The sequence below is a fragment of the Drosophila bipectinata genome, unplaced genomic scaffold, assembly GCF_030179905.1.
Source record: "Drosophila bipectinata strain 14024-0381.07 unplaced genomic scaffold, DbipHiC1v2 scaffold_58, whole genome shotgun sequence".
Taxonomy (NCBI): domain Eukaryota; kingdom Metazoa; phylum Arthropoda; class Insecta; order Diptera; family Drosophilidae; genus Drosophila; species Drosophila bipectinata.
Genome location: NW_027222982.1, coordinates 54754 through 68037, shown reverse-complemented (window position 1 = coordinate 68037; position 13284 = coordinate 54754). Strand labels below are relative to the sequence as shown.

At 38.6% G+C, this 13284-nt stretch overlaps 1 long non-coding RNA gene across 1 annotated transcript in view; it reads left to right on the top strand.

The window, feature by feature from the left end:
- LOC138927692 (uncharacterized) overlaps positions 1 to 13284 on the top strand; it is a 114217-nt gene that overhangs the window by 80060 nt on the left and 20873 nt on the right. The gene's annotated exons all lie outside the window — the stretch shown is intronic.

The following is a 13284-nucleotide window of genomic DNA, read 5'->3' as shown; positions in this document are numbered from 1 at the left end:
TTTTAAAACTACAACAAGCGCATTACATTTTCCCCCCCACTAAAATCTAACTTGGGGTGGAACAACACAAGGAAGATTCCCGCTTGTTGTCTACGCTTATGGCTTAAGATCTTTGGCATGGAAATTCCCGATCAGGCGGCCTTGTAGATCTTCTAGCTCGTAGTATACCTTCCCTAATTTCCTTCGCACTCGCGCTTTAAGGTAATTGGGAGCAAGCTTGGAGCTAAACCCTTTTGCGAAATTGCTTTGTTGGAAATTGCGTCGGAAAATTTCTTGACCTACTTTAAAAGAAACCTCCCTGGTTCGTGTGTTGTAGAACCTTTCATTCCGATTACGTTGAGCTATCATGGTATTCTGGGCTTTACTACGTAAAATGTCTAGGGAGTCTTCCTTATTAAATTGGACACTTCGATCTTCTAGCATACCTAAATCTCGTAGTACTTAAAAGGTTTCGCCGTTCGTGACCATGTGTTGACCAAACGTTAGCTAATACGGGCTTGTGTTTATGGCCAGATGAACTCCAGATCGTAGAGCGCAGTTAATGCTACTAAGGTTTTCGTCCCAGTTACTCTGATTTGGGTTTATGTAAGCCTTTATGGCTGAAAGAACTGATCTATTCACTCTTTCCGACGCGTTTGCCTGTGGGGAATAAAATGCCGTATATGTATGTCTGATATTATATTTGTTTAACAAGCAATTAAAAGTTTGCGATTTAAACTGAACTCCATTATCAGAAACCACATATTCTGGAACCCCAAAACAATGAAAAAGATCTTCTTCCAAATATCGCACAATCGAGTCGGCGGTAAACTTGCGGACTGGTTTCAAAAAAGGAAACTTAGTGAGATGGTCGAGCACCACAAATATACCTACATTTCCCGATTTACTTCGTGGATATGGTCCTAAAAAATCAACAAATATCTTCTGAAAGAAACGCTGGGGTATTCCAGTGTTTCCCATAGGAGGTTTAAACGATCGATTAGGGTGTTTCGTGGCCTTACAAATATCGCAACTATTGACAAAAGTTTTTACGTCGTTGACCATGTTAGGCCAGAAATAATATCGTCGGAGCCTTTCTATGGTTTTGTTTATACCCCCGTGGGCATGTAATGGGTCTCCATGAGCAGTCTTAATGGCTTTCGGTACGAGTGGGCGTGGAACCCAAAGTTTCCAGCATTGGTCATCGGAAATTTTGGTATCCTCTGCATGTTCGGAGCGTCGGTATATATGTTTACCTTGGATTTTGAGATCCGGTAGAGAAGAGTTATTAAGTCGGATCTTACTCCTAAGCGAATCGTATTCGGTTGAATCGAATTCGGAGGAATTGACGTCAACTATTAGGCTATCACAAGCAAGGGTTGACAAGTCTTCGGTAAAGGTTCGCGATAGAGCGTCTGGGACTACATTGTGAGTACCTTTTCGATGATGTATCTTGAATTGGAATCCTTGAAGCTTAAGGGACCAACGAGCGAGACGCGAGCTTAGATCTGCCTGGGTCATAAGCCATTTTAAGCCGCATGGTTCTATTTCACCGTTAGGGAAATAAAAATCTTTCGTGAAAAGCTTTTGGTACACTGAGAAAAATCGGCATCACCACAAAAAAAATTTTTAATTTGGAATAATGTTTTTTTTTTTCTTTTCACTTACATCGAGTTTATTTTCCACGTCCAAAAGATCTTTTGTCGGGTTGAGCGATGAATCTATAATTTTTGGGGTATAAGGGTTATTTTTTTTTGTTCATGTATATATATATTCGCCAAACTGATTAATATTTCCGAACCATTCATTTTTAGTATTTAAGTAATTAAATAAGAAATACAAAATTAAGGGAACTGGAACCGTTATCTTCTTACATTATTAAACTCCAAGCTCCAAAAAAAATAACTACTACCAAAAATAAAAAACTAAATAAAATTAATTATTCCAGAAACCAACGATGGGCGATGAGTGACGTCATTGGTATGATGAGAATAATTGGGGTGCATATGCTGGCCATTGGCGGGTTTTAGTTAATGAGGGAAAATTTTGGCACATGCACCTTATTTCCATAGAAAATTTTATTTCTCACACCAAGTTAAATTAATCCATCTGATCCCGCGGTGTGGCGCTGCGAGCCCTTCTTAGGGGTAAAACTGGCTAGTTGGGGACTTCTAAACTTATTCCCAATGTAAGAACAATAAAAATTTGATTCTTACTGGGTGCCAATTCGACCTAAAAAAAATAAGTCGAATTGAACAACCACGTGAGGCCGAAAACAAGGGTTTTATTAACCTTAAATTGGCACCACAAAAAAAATTAATTCACTTTAATTGCACTGGGCGCTGCTCACTTCCCTCGGCGTATAAGTTTTGGAAACTTATATGGAAATTCTCACCACGTGTTTTTTTTTCTTTTTTCCTGGGTTAAATATATATACTGTGAGTTTAACCGCGATCGATGCGCTTATCTTAGCAGCCACAAGAGAAAGAGAACTTGGCCGCTGCTTATTCTACGCTTAGACCGAAACATAAATGATAAATTCTAGCTAGATAATTGATTATCAGTAGATAAAGAACTTTAAGCTTAACCAAGCTTTTTTGTTTTGCTATTTTTCCTATACCAAACTTAACTAACTGGGGTTTACTTTTAGGCATTTTGTTCTTTTTATTATTTTTTTTAAAACTACAACAAGCGCATTACATTTTCCCCCCCACTAAAATCTAACTTGGGGTGGAACAACACAAGGAAGATTCCCGCTTGTTGTCTACGCTTATGGCTTAAGATCTTTGGCATGGAAATTCCCGATCAGGCGGCCTTGTAGATCTTCTAGCTCGTAGTATACCTTCCCTAATTTCCTTCGCACTCGCGCTTTAAGGTAATTGGGAGCAAGCTTGGAGCTAAACCCTTTTGCGAAATTGCTTTGTTGGAAATTGCGTCGGAAAATTTCTTGACCTACTTTAAAAGAAACCTCCCTGGTTCGTGTGTTGTAGAACCTTTCATTCCGATTACGTTGAGCTATCATGGTATTCTGGGCTTTACTACGTAAAATGTCTAGGGAGTCTTCCTTATTAAATTGGACACTTCGATCTTCTAGCATACCTAAATCTCGTAGTACTTAAAAGGTTTCGCCGTTCGTGACCATGTGTTGACCAAACGTTAGCTAATACGGGCTTGTGTTTATGGCCAGATGAACTCCAGATCGTAGAGCGCAGTTAATGCTACTAAGGTTTTCGTCCCAGTTACTCTGATTTGGGTTTATGTAAGCCTTTATGGCTGAAAGAACTGATCTATTCACTCTTTCCGACGCGTTTGCCTGTGGGGAATAAAATGCCGTATATGTATGTCTGATATTATATTTGTTTAACAAGCAATTAAAAGTTTGCGATTTAAACTGAACTCCATTATCAGAAACCACATATTCTGGAACCCCAAAACAATGAAAAAGATCTTCTTCCAAATATCGCACAATCGAGTCGGCGGTAAACTTGCGGACTGGTTTCAAAAAAGGAAACTTAGTGAGATGGTCGAGCACCACAAATATACCTACATTTCCCGATTTACTTCGTGGATATGGTCCTAAAAAATCAACAAATATCTTCTGAAAGAAACGCTGGGGTATTCCAGTGTTTCCCATAGGAGGTTTAAACGATCGATTAGGGTGTTTCGTGGCCTTACAAATATCGCAACTATTGACAAAAGTTTTTACGTCGTTGACCATGTTAGGCCAGAAATAATATCGTCGGAGCCTTTCTATGGTTTTGTTTATACCCCCGTGGGCATGTAATGGGTCTCCATGAGCAGTCTTAATGGCTTTCGGTACGAGTGGGCGTGGAACCCAAAGTTTCCAGCATTGGTCATCGGAAATTTTGGTATCCTCTGCATGTTCGGAGCGTCGGTATATATGTTTACCTTGGATTTTGAGATCCGGTAGAGAAGAGTTATTAAGTCGGATCTTACTCCTAAGCGAATCGTATTCGGTTGAATCGAATTCGGAGGAATTGACGTCAACTATTAGGCTATCACAAGCAAGGGTTGACAAGTCTTCGGTAAAGGTTCGCGATAGAGCGTCTGGGACTACATTGTGAGTACCTTTTCGATGATGTATCTTGAATTGGAATCCTTGAAGCTTAAGGGACCAACGAGCGAGACGCGAGCTTAGATCTGCCTGGGTCATAAGCCATTTTAAGGAGGCATGATCTGTGACTATTACAAAATCCTGTCCTTCGACATCTGCTCTAAATTTTTTTACGGCCCACACAGCAGCATAACACTCCTTCTCGGTAACGGTGTATTGACGTTGACAACGATTTAGCTTCTTTGACATGAAAGCGATCGGCACCTCTGCACCATCTTTATTCACTTGCATTAAGACTGCACCTACTCCTGTGTGGCTTGCGTTGCAATGAAGTGAGAACGGGAGAGAAAAATTGGGGCTGTGCAGTACTGGAGCTGCACACATGCTTGCCTTTATGGACTCAAAAGCCCCCTGGGCTTCACTTGTCCACTCATACTTCCGATTGGTTTTCAAGGTGTCTGTCAACGGGGAAGTAATAGCGGAATAATCCTTAATAAACTTATGATACCATCCAGTCATACCAAGGAATCTTCGAACCTGCCTAACCGAACGGGGTGTTGGGTAATCTCTTACTGCAGCTATTTTATCAGGATCGGTACTAATAATACCATTACCTATCACGTGTCCTAAATACTTTACCTCTTTCCGACAAAATTTACTTTTCTCAACATTAATTGTCAGATTCGCCCGAGCCAGGTTGGAAGCGACTACCGATAAGACTTCAAGATGTCGCTCGAAGGTATCGGAGACAATGAGTAAGTCATCTAAATATATAAAAACCTCATTACGTAAGTCGGCTGGAACTATTTTATCCATAAGTCGCGACATGGACTGCGGGGCATTAGTGAGTCCAAATGGCATGACCACAAATTCATACAACGGACGTCCGAATACTGAGAAAGCGGTTTTATCGCGAGATTTCGGGTCTAGAGGTATTTGCCAAAAAGCATCCTTTAAATCGAGGCTAGTAATGAATTCAGCTTTTGGTAATCTACTTAGGATACCATCGATTATCGGCATTGGATATGCATCCTTTACGGTGACGGAATTCACCTTCCTACTATCTACGCAGAGTCTTACTTTTCCTGGTTTCTTCACTAACACTACTGGAGATGACCAAGAGCTATTAGATTCTTGAATAACTCCTAATTCGAGCATTCGATCGAGCTTGTCATACATAAGTTTTTCAATTGCCGGCGACACGGCATAATGTCGCTGCTTAATCGGTTTAGCTTCTCCCACATCGATCGAGTGTGAAATTAACGATGTACGTCCTAGTCCCTGTTTTGAAAATGACGGGAATAATTTGATAACATTCTGCAATGAATTCTGTTGATCCTTAGAAAGTTCTCTCATACTTGGATCGCTGATGGAGGCTAGATTAAGATTTTTGGTTAACAGATGCATTGGGAGTAAGTCAAACGCAGTCCAAAAGTCAATTCCCAGATATAAGTCTTCGACTAATGTAGGCACTAAATAAAAATAGAGGGTATTTGTCTCTCCTCTGTAAGTAATGTCAGTTGAAAATTTCCCGACTATAGTTTGACTTTTTCCGTCAGCAGTTTTGATTTTGGAGGTCAATAACTTGTATTTAATGTTTTCCTGAAGTAAATCGTTTGCAAACCTACCACCTATGCAACTTACTGAAGCACCAGTGTCCATTAACCCAACTACAGACTTCCCACAAAGCATCACTTGAGCGTGAGGACGTAAGTCAAGAGGATTATCTAATATGGATGAAAGGATTAATTTCTTTTCTATTTTACATTGTTTTTTAAAATAGTTATAGGGAATGGTATATCCCTAGTTATAGGGAATGGTATACATTTAGGTTGCGGTAGTGGGCCTACAGACGTGAGGTCGTCGGAAAGTGTTACTCTGTATTGGTCGCTATGCTGATTAACTGTTTGCGTGCACTTTTCTGTGGTGCACGCCCTTGGTAGTTTTTTTGAGCGTTTGGGTTACAAGTCCGACATGTAGGTTTATACGTATCGGCCTTCCCACAACCATAACAGAATATTTTTCGATCAGCCAGACATTCTTGATATCTGTGACCTTTAGCGGCACAGTTCCAGCAGGAAACATCAAGCGCAGACAGCTCATATTCATCCTGACCTGAGTCCTCATCTGATGAAGGTGCCACCTCTGGGTTCTGAAGAGAATTGACTTGTCGCCTAGGATTGGGTCGAGAAGTCGATAGAGAATTCGGTTTTGAGACAGTTCTTAAGAACATTTCTCTTGTGCGGACCACTTTTCTTAACTCCTTGAGAGTAGTTGTAGGAACGTACAATATTTCATGTTGAATTTCCGGTAATAAATTATATCTTAATGTTTCCACTAGGGAAGCTTCAGATAGTGGGGTTGAAAGTTTGTCGGCTAGGGCCGCTATGACACCATAGAAATCGTCAAACAGTTCATTATGACGTTGCTTGCGGTTTTCTATTTCTGACCTAATACTTCTATCGGTTCTATCATCGTTAAATTGTCCACGAAGGGCCTGACACAGACCTGGCCAGTTAAGTACTGTGACACTTTTGTGATATCGCCAAAACCATTCGCTAGCACTGCCCTCGAACAAATTACTGGCATATTTGGCCGTTAATTTAAAATCCCCCTCTAAAGTTTGGATTGTCAGAGCCTCTACACGATAGATAAAGTCTTCAACTGACATAGAAGACCTTCCAGTGAATCTGAGTTTCCAATTTGCCATTATTTGGCTTACCCGATCGGGTCGTACTTCATAATGATTTGGATGAGGCAACTGAGTTGGTAATCCTATGAACGGTTCTGATCTTGTTTCCGGTGGATTCTGTGATGGCAAACCCGATTGTGCCACCAATGGCCTACAAGATGGAGATTCATTGGCTGATCCAGCTAAACTACTATCACGAAGGCAACCTGAAAGTGCTTGGATTATCTTGTTAGTCTGATCGGTTAAGCTAGAAGCTATCATCTGAGTTTGTTCTATCATGGCTGCCTTTATTGCTTCGGCAAGAGTTGAGGGTACCGTTTCAGCCGCATTGGTGGGTTCTTGCGGTTGGTTGGTGATGGTCTGAGCCATATTGTTCGAGTCTAAATTAGGAACCTCTGACTGTTGTACGGCAGCCATACGTTTTGTTTGGAGTCGAGTCTGTAGAGATTGAGATGTTGAAGCCATGAGGGTGCTTGTAATAGATAATCGATCTGAACTAAGGTTTTCAACAGACGCTGAATTAGATTGGGTTAGTTCCTGCTTACAGACGGGACACCTTTTTGACTTTCCTACTTTGGAATTGTAACACGCACGGTGAAAGATATGCCCACAAGATGTAGTTAATAATTGCGCTTGGTAAACTATTATTTCGGAGCAAATAAAACAATGTTCTCCTGTATCACTCGTATGAGACAAATTCTCCGTGCTATGGGATAACACCATTTCGGGGTTTCCTTAATATAATTTGGTTACCTAGTAATTTTAGAATTTAATTTTACTTCTAACCTACTATGTGAAATACACTGTCATCAACATCAGAAGAATTACTTTATAAAAATAATAATATAAGAATATAAGAATTTAAGAGTTAGAAATTCGAAAGAAAATCTGGGAGTCACACATTCTGCTTCTGGCTGGTAGGAAATAATTTGTATTTTTGTCTTTTTACGAACGAAAGTGTTGCAAGATCCTAATTATTTTTATACTCGTTAACCTCGTAACACTTCGGCGGTCCATCTTCCGAATCATTGGACATCTTCCAGAAGAATTTTCAAGGCTTTGAATATAAGGATTGTGCCATGGCCATGAAGGATTTGGTTGGAAAAGTGTCTGCATCAGACAAAAGGTATTTTCCAAGTCCGTATACTCTTCGAGCCACAACAGGGAAATAGGTTAGAGAGGATATTCTGTTGGGAAGGCGCCTGCAACAGACAAAGATATATTCCAAATCAGATTTATCTCTCAACCACAACGGAGAAAAGCACATGATGTAAATTTTAAGGGATGACTGCGGCCTGAAATCCGCCAATTCAATTACGCTTAAACTTTACCATCTCTGCCTAAACCCGGAACTAGGTTAAGCCGCGTTGTCTCCGGAGTTATATCCAATTAAAGATGTAACGCATCCAGGAAGTCGGAGCTTAACCACAGTATCTACATAGTTATAGGAGTTAAACACTTGGCCTTGAAGTCTATGAGAATTTCTTGGATCCGAAGTGCCATCCGAAACTAACTAATACGTACGGAGTATATGTCGGATGGAATGACATAGGTATCTTAATTTTTGTACATTTTATTTTCTTGGGCAGCCTTAAACGGCTGGCCCCACGTTGGGCGCCATTTTAAATAATATTGTAACATGTAACCATGTAAGCGGGCAGATGGTAGTGTAGCTGTAAGGAATTAATATTTCCGAACCATTCATTTTTAGTATTTAAGTAATTAAATAAGAAATACAAAATTAAGGGAACTGGAACCGTTATCTTCTTACATTATTAAACTCCAAGCTCCAAAAAAAAATAACTACTACCAAAAATAAAAAACTAAATAAAATTAATTATTCCAGAAACCAACGATGGGCGATGAGTGACGTCATTGGTATGATGAGAATAATTGGGGTGCATATGCTGGCCATTGGCGGGTTTTAGTTAATGAGGGAAAATTTTGGCACATGCACCTTATTTCCATAGAAAATTTCATTTCTCACACCAAGTTAAATTAATCCATCTGATCCCGCGGTGTGGCGCTGCGAGCCCTTCTTAGGGGTAAAACTGGCTAGTTGGGGACTTCTAAACTTATTCCCAATGTAAGAACAATAAAAATTTGATTCTTACTGGGTGCCAATTAAACCTAAAAAAAATAAGTCGAATTGAACAACCACGTGAGGCCGAAAACAAGGGTTTTATTAACCTTAAATTGGCACCACAAAAAAAATTAATTCACTTTAATTGCACTGGGCGCTGCTCACTTCCCTCGGCGTATAAGTTTTGGAAACTTATATGGAAATTCTCACCACGTGTTTTTTTTTCTTTTTTCCTGGGTTAAATATATATACTGTGAGTTTAACCGCGATCGATGCGCTTATCTTAGCAGCCACAAGAGAAAGAGAACTTGGCCGCTGCTTATTCTACGCTTAGACCGAAACATAAATGATAAATTCTAGCTAGATAATAGCTCCGCGTTGTCTCCGGAGTTATATCCAATTAAAGATGTAACGCATCCAGGAAGTCGGAGCTTAACCACAGTATCTACATAGTTATAGGAGTTAAACACTTGGCCTTGAAGTCTATGAGAATTTCTTGGATCCGAAGTGGCATCCGAAACTAACTAATACGTACGGAGTATATGTCGGATGGAATGACATAGGTATCTTAATTTTTGTACATTTTATTTTCTTGGGCAGCCTTAAACGGCTGGCCCCACGTTGGGCGCCATTTTAAATAATATTGTAACATGTAACCATGTAAGCGGGCAGATGGTAGTGTAGCTGTAAGGAGGTGGCACGCGCTGGTTCCGGCTTTTTGGTCGGTAGATGGGAGTGGATCTCTAGGGTCCTTGGGCTACTCGCTCGCAGTTATCAATCGATTATTTAAAAGAAATTCGCGTGCGGGGGGTTAGTACGTATTGAAGGAAATAGCGGGGAAAGGGACAAAAAGGATTCTTGCATTGCTTTCGACATTCAAATTAATTAAGGCCGTTGTCACTGCGCTGGTGGAGTTGCAGCAGATGACGTAAAGCTGGGCGGATGTTTTGCCACAGCTGTTGCCCACCCATCCATGATCACCAGTTCCGCGAAATAATTATTGGCGATCCCAAAGAAATCGGCTATCTAATTTCACCTGCCATCTTCATCCTGTATGACTCCCACAGATAATAGATTTAGCAATTCATTTTTAAACGTTACAAAATTTATTCATAGTTATAAGGTTGCATAAGGCAAAAAGAAGGGGAAATTAAAAGTACGTATAAAATTAAATGTATTTAATAGATAGGTTATAATCGAAAAAAAGTTAACTTAGAATTTATTTTTCTATTAGTCGGCATAAGGAATAATAATTTGAATTAATAATAATGAAATAGTAATATATATGGCTATTAAGTACAATGTTTATTAAGAGAATCTGGACTTCCACAGCATGTATTCTCTATTATTATTTTCTAAATTTATTTCTTAAAATGTCTTTAAGTGACTTATTTATTTTCAATTCAAATTTAATAGCAAGGGATTTTAATTAACATTGGAAATGTTTTTAATTGTGGAACTCAGCACAAAAAATATAATATAAAAATAATATTCCAAGATTCCATTAATTTTATTAAATATTAATTAATTAGTTATGATCAAAAAAATAAATTCATTTTGCTTTCCTTATGTTTTTGCGGAAGGCCGTAAATTAATATTGGGGAATATATTCAAAAAAGAAAATATATATAAAATCTACAACGTTAGCATTCACGCGCCATAATTTTTTTCAGTGTACCATTGTTCGGTATTTTAATTGCAAACCGCATGGTTCTATTTCACCGTTAGGGAAATAAAAATCTTTCGTGAAAAGCTTTTGGTACACTGAGAAAAATCGGCATAACCACAAAAAAAATTTTTAATTTGGAATAATGTTTTTTTTTTTCTTTTCACTTACATCGAGTTTATTTTCCACGTCCAAAAGATCTTTTGTCGGGTTGAGCGATGAATCTATAATTTTTGGGGTATAAGGGTTATTTTTTTTGTTCATGTATATATATATTCGCCAAACTGATTAATATTTCCGAACCATTCATTTTTAGTATTTAAGTAATTAAATAAGAAATACAAAATTAAGGGAACTGGAACCGTTATCTTCTTACATTATTAAACTCCAAGCTCCAAAAAAAAATAACTACTACCAAAAATAAAAAACTAAATAAAATTAATTATTCCAGAAACCAACGATGGGCGATGAGTGACGTCATTGGTATGATGAGAATAATTGGGGTGCATATGCTGGCCATTGGCGGGTTTTAGTTAATGAGGGAAAATTTTGGCACATGCACCTTATTTCCATAGAAAATTTTATTTCTCACACCAAGTTAAATTAATCCATCTGATCCCGCGGTGTGGCGCTGCGAGCCCTTCTTAGGGGTAAAACTGGCTAGTTGGGGACTTCTAAACTTATTCCCAATGTAAGAACAATAAAAATTTGATTCTTACTGGGTGCCAATTTGACCTAAAAAAAATAAGTCGAATTGAACAACCACGTGAGGCCGAAAACAAGGGTTTTATTAACCTTAAATTGGCACCACAAAAAAAATTAATTCACTTTAATTGCACTGGGCGCTGCTCACTTCCCTCGGCGTATAAGTTTTGGAAACTTATATGGAAATTCTCACCACGTGTTTTTTTTTTCTTTTTTCCTGGGTTAAATATATATACTGTGAGTTTAACCGCGATCGATGCGCTTATCTTAGCAGCCACAAGAGAAAGAGAACTTGGCCGCTGCTTATTCTACGCTTAGACCGAAACATAAATGATAAATTCTAGCTAGATAATTGATTATCAGTAGATAAAGAACTTTAAGCTTAACCAAGCTTTTTTGTTTTGCTATTTTTCCTATACCAAACTTAACTAACTGGGGTTTAATTTTAGGCATTTTGTTCTTTTTATTATTTTTTTTAAAACTACAACAAGCGCATTACATACCCTTATCGATACATTTGACTGGTCTGATATTCTGGCGTGCACTGATCTTAATGTCATTTTAGAAAAATTTTATTTTACTTTAAATAAATGTTTTGACTTATGTGTGCCTTGGAAATATCCTTGGAATGTTTACAAGGTGCCTTACTAACTTAAAAAATACAAAAAATAAGCTTTTACTTAAATATAAAAAAACCTGCAGTAGTGTTGATTTCTCAAGATACCTACTAGCTCGGTCGAATTTTACCGTGCATAACGCTGAATGTTATAGGAATTATATTGACCGCTGCCGGATTCAATTTACTCAGGATCCAAAGCAGTTTTATAATTTTGCAAACACTTAGCGTAAACACGTATCTTTTTCACCCCTGCTTACGTTTGAAAATTCTTCTGCGACTTCGGATCCGGCCATTGCCGATCTATTCGCAGAATTTTTTCAAACAACTTATTCTCCTCATAAATTGACTGATCAGCCTTACGCATATAACATTCAAGCAGCAAATCTAATTTTCTGTCCGTTTTTTTCTGAGAACAACTTATCATCTGGTCTTTTAAGGGTAAAACCCATTTATTCGCCAGGCCCCGACGGAGTACCAGGCTGTGTGCTAAAATACTGCGCCAGGGCTCTGTGCAAACCTCTTCTAAGACTTTTCAACTTATCTTTGGAAACCTCGATTTTTCCCCTTAAGTGGAAGGAATCATTTATAATTGCTCTACATAAAAAAGGGAAAAAGTCCGAGGCTGCCAACTATAGAGGCATCTCTAAGTTGTCGGCAATTCCAAAGTTATTTGAAAAATTAATTACCCCTCATTTGCAACACCTTTGCTCTTCGATCATCACTCCTTGTCATCATAGCTTTATTAAGCGTCGCTCCACCACCACAAACTTATTGGAGTTGACATCCTTTGTCATAGATGGCTTTTGTAAGGGATATCAAACCGATGTAATTTACACAGACTTCAGCAAAGCATTTGATTCAGGTAATCACACACTCTTGTTGAGTAAACTGAATACGCTGGGTTTTCCTAAAGACCTCTTAACGTGGATTTCCAGCTACCTAGATGGAAGGACACAAAGAGTCTTATTTAAAAACATACAGTCCCGTCTGGTCCGTGCTACATCTGGCGTCCCTCAAGGAAGTCATCTTGGCCCGTTATTATTTACGCTTTTTATAAACGACTTGCCCCCTGCTTTAACGAACTCTCTAGTTCTTATGTATGCAGATGATGTAAAGCTTTGTCTTCAGTATAAATCCATCTCTGCCCAATGCAGTCTTCAGTCTGACCTTGATAACTTTCAAAAATGGTGTTTGGCTAATGATCTAATACTTAATGGATCAAAATGCAAACATATGTCTTTTTATCGTTCTTGCCCTCTGCAAGCTACTTATTCTATTAATGGGATTGCCTTAGAAAAATTAACCCAGGTTAATGATCTCGGCATCCTATTAGACATCAAACTTAAATTTGCCGACCATATTTCCTTAATGGTTAATAAGGCTAAAGGAGTCCTTGGTTTTATCAAAAGGTGGTCAAAAGAATTTAATGACCCCTATATAACCAAAACATTATTTATTTCCTTGG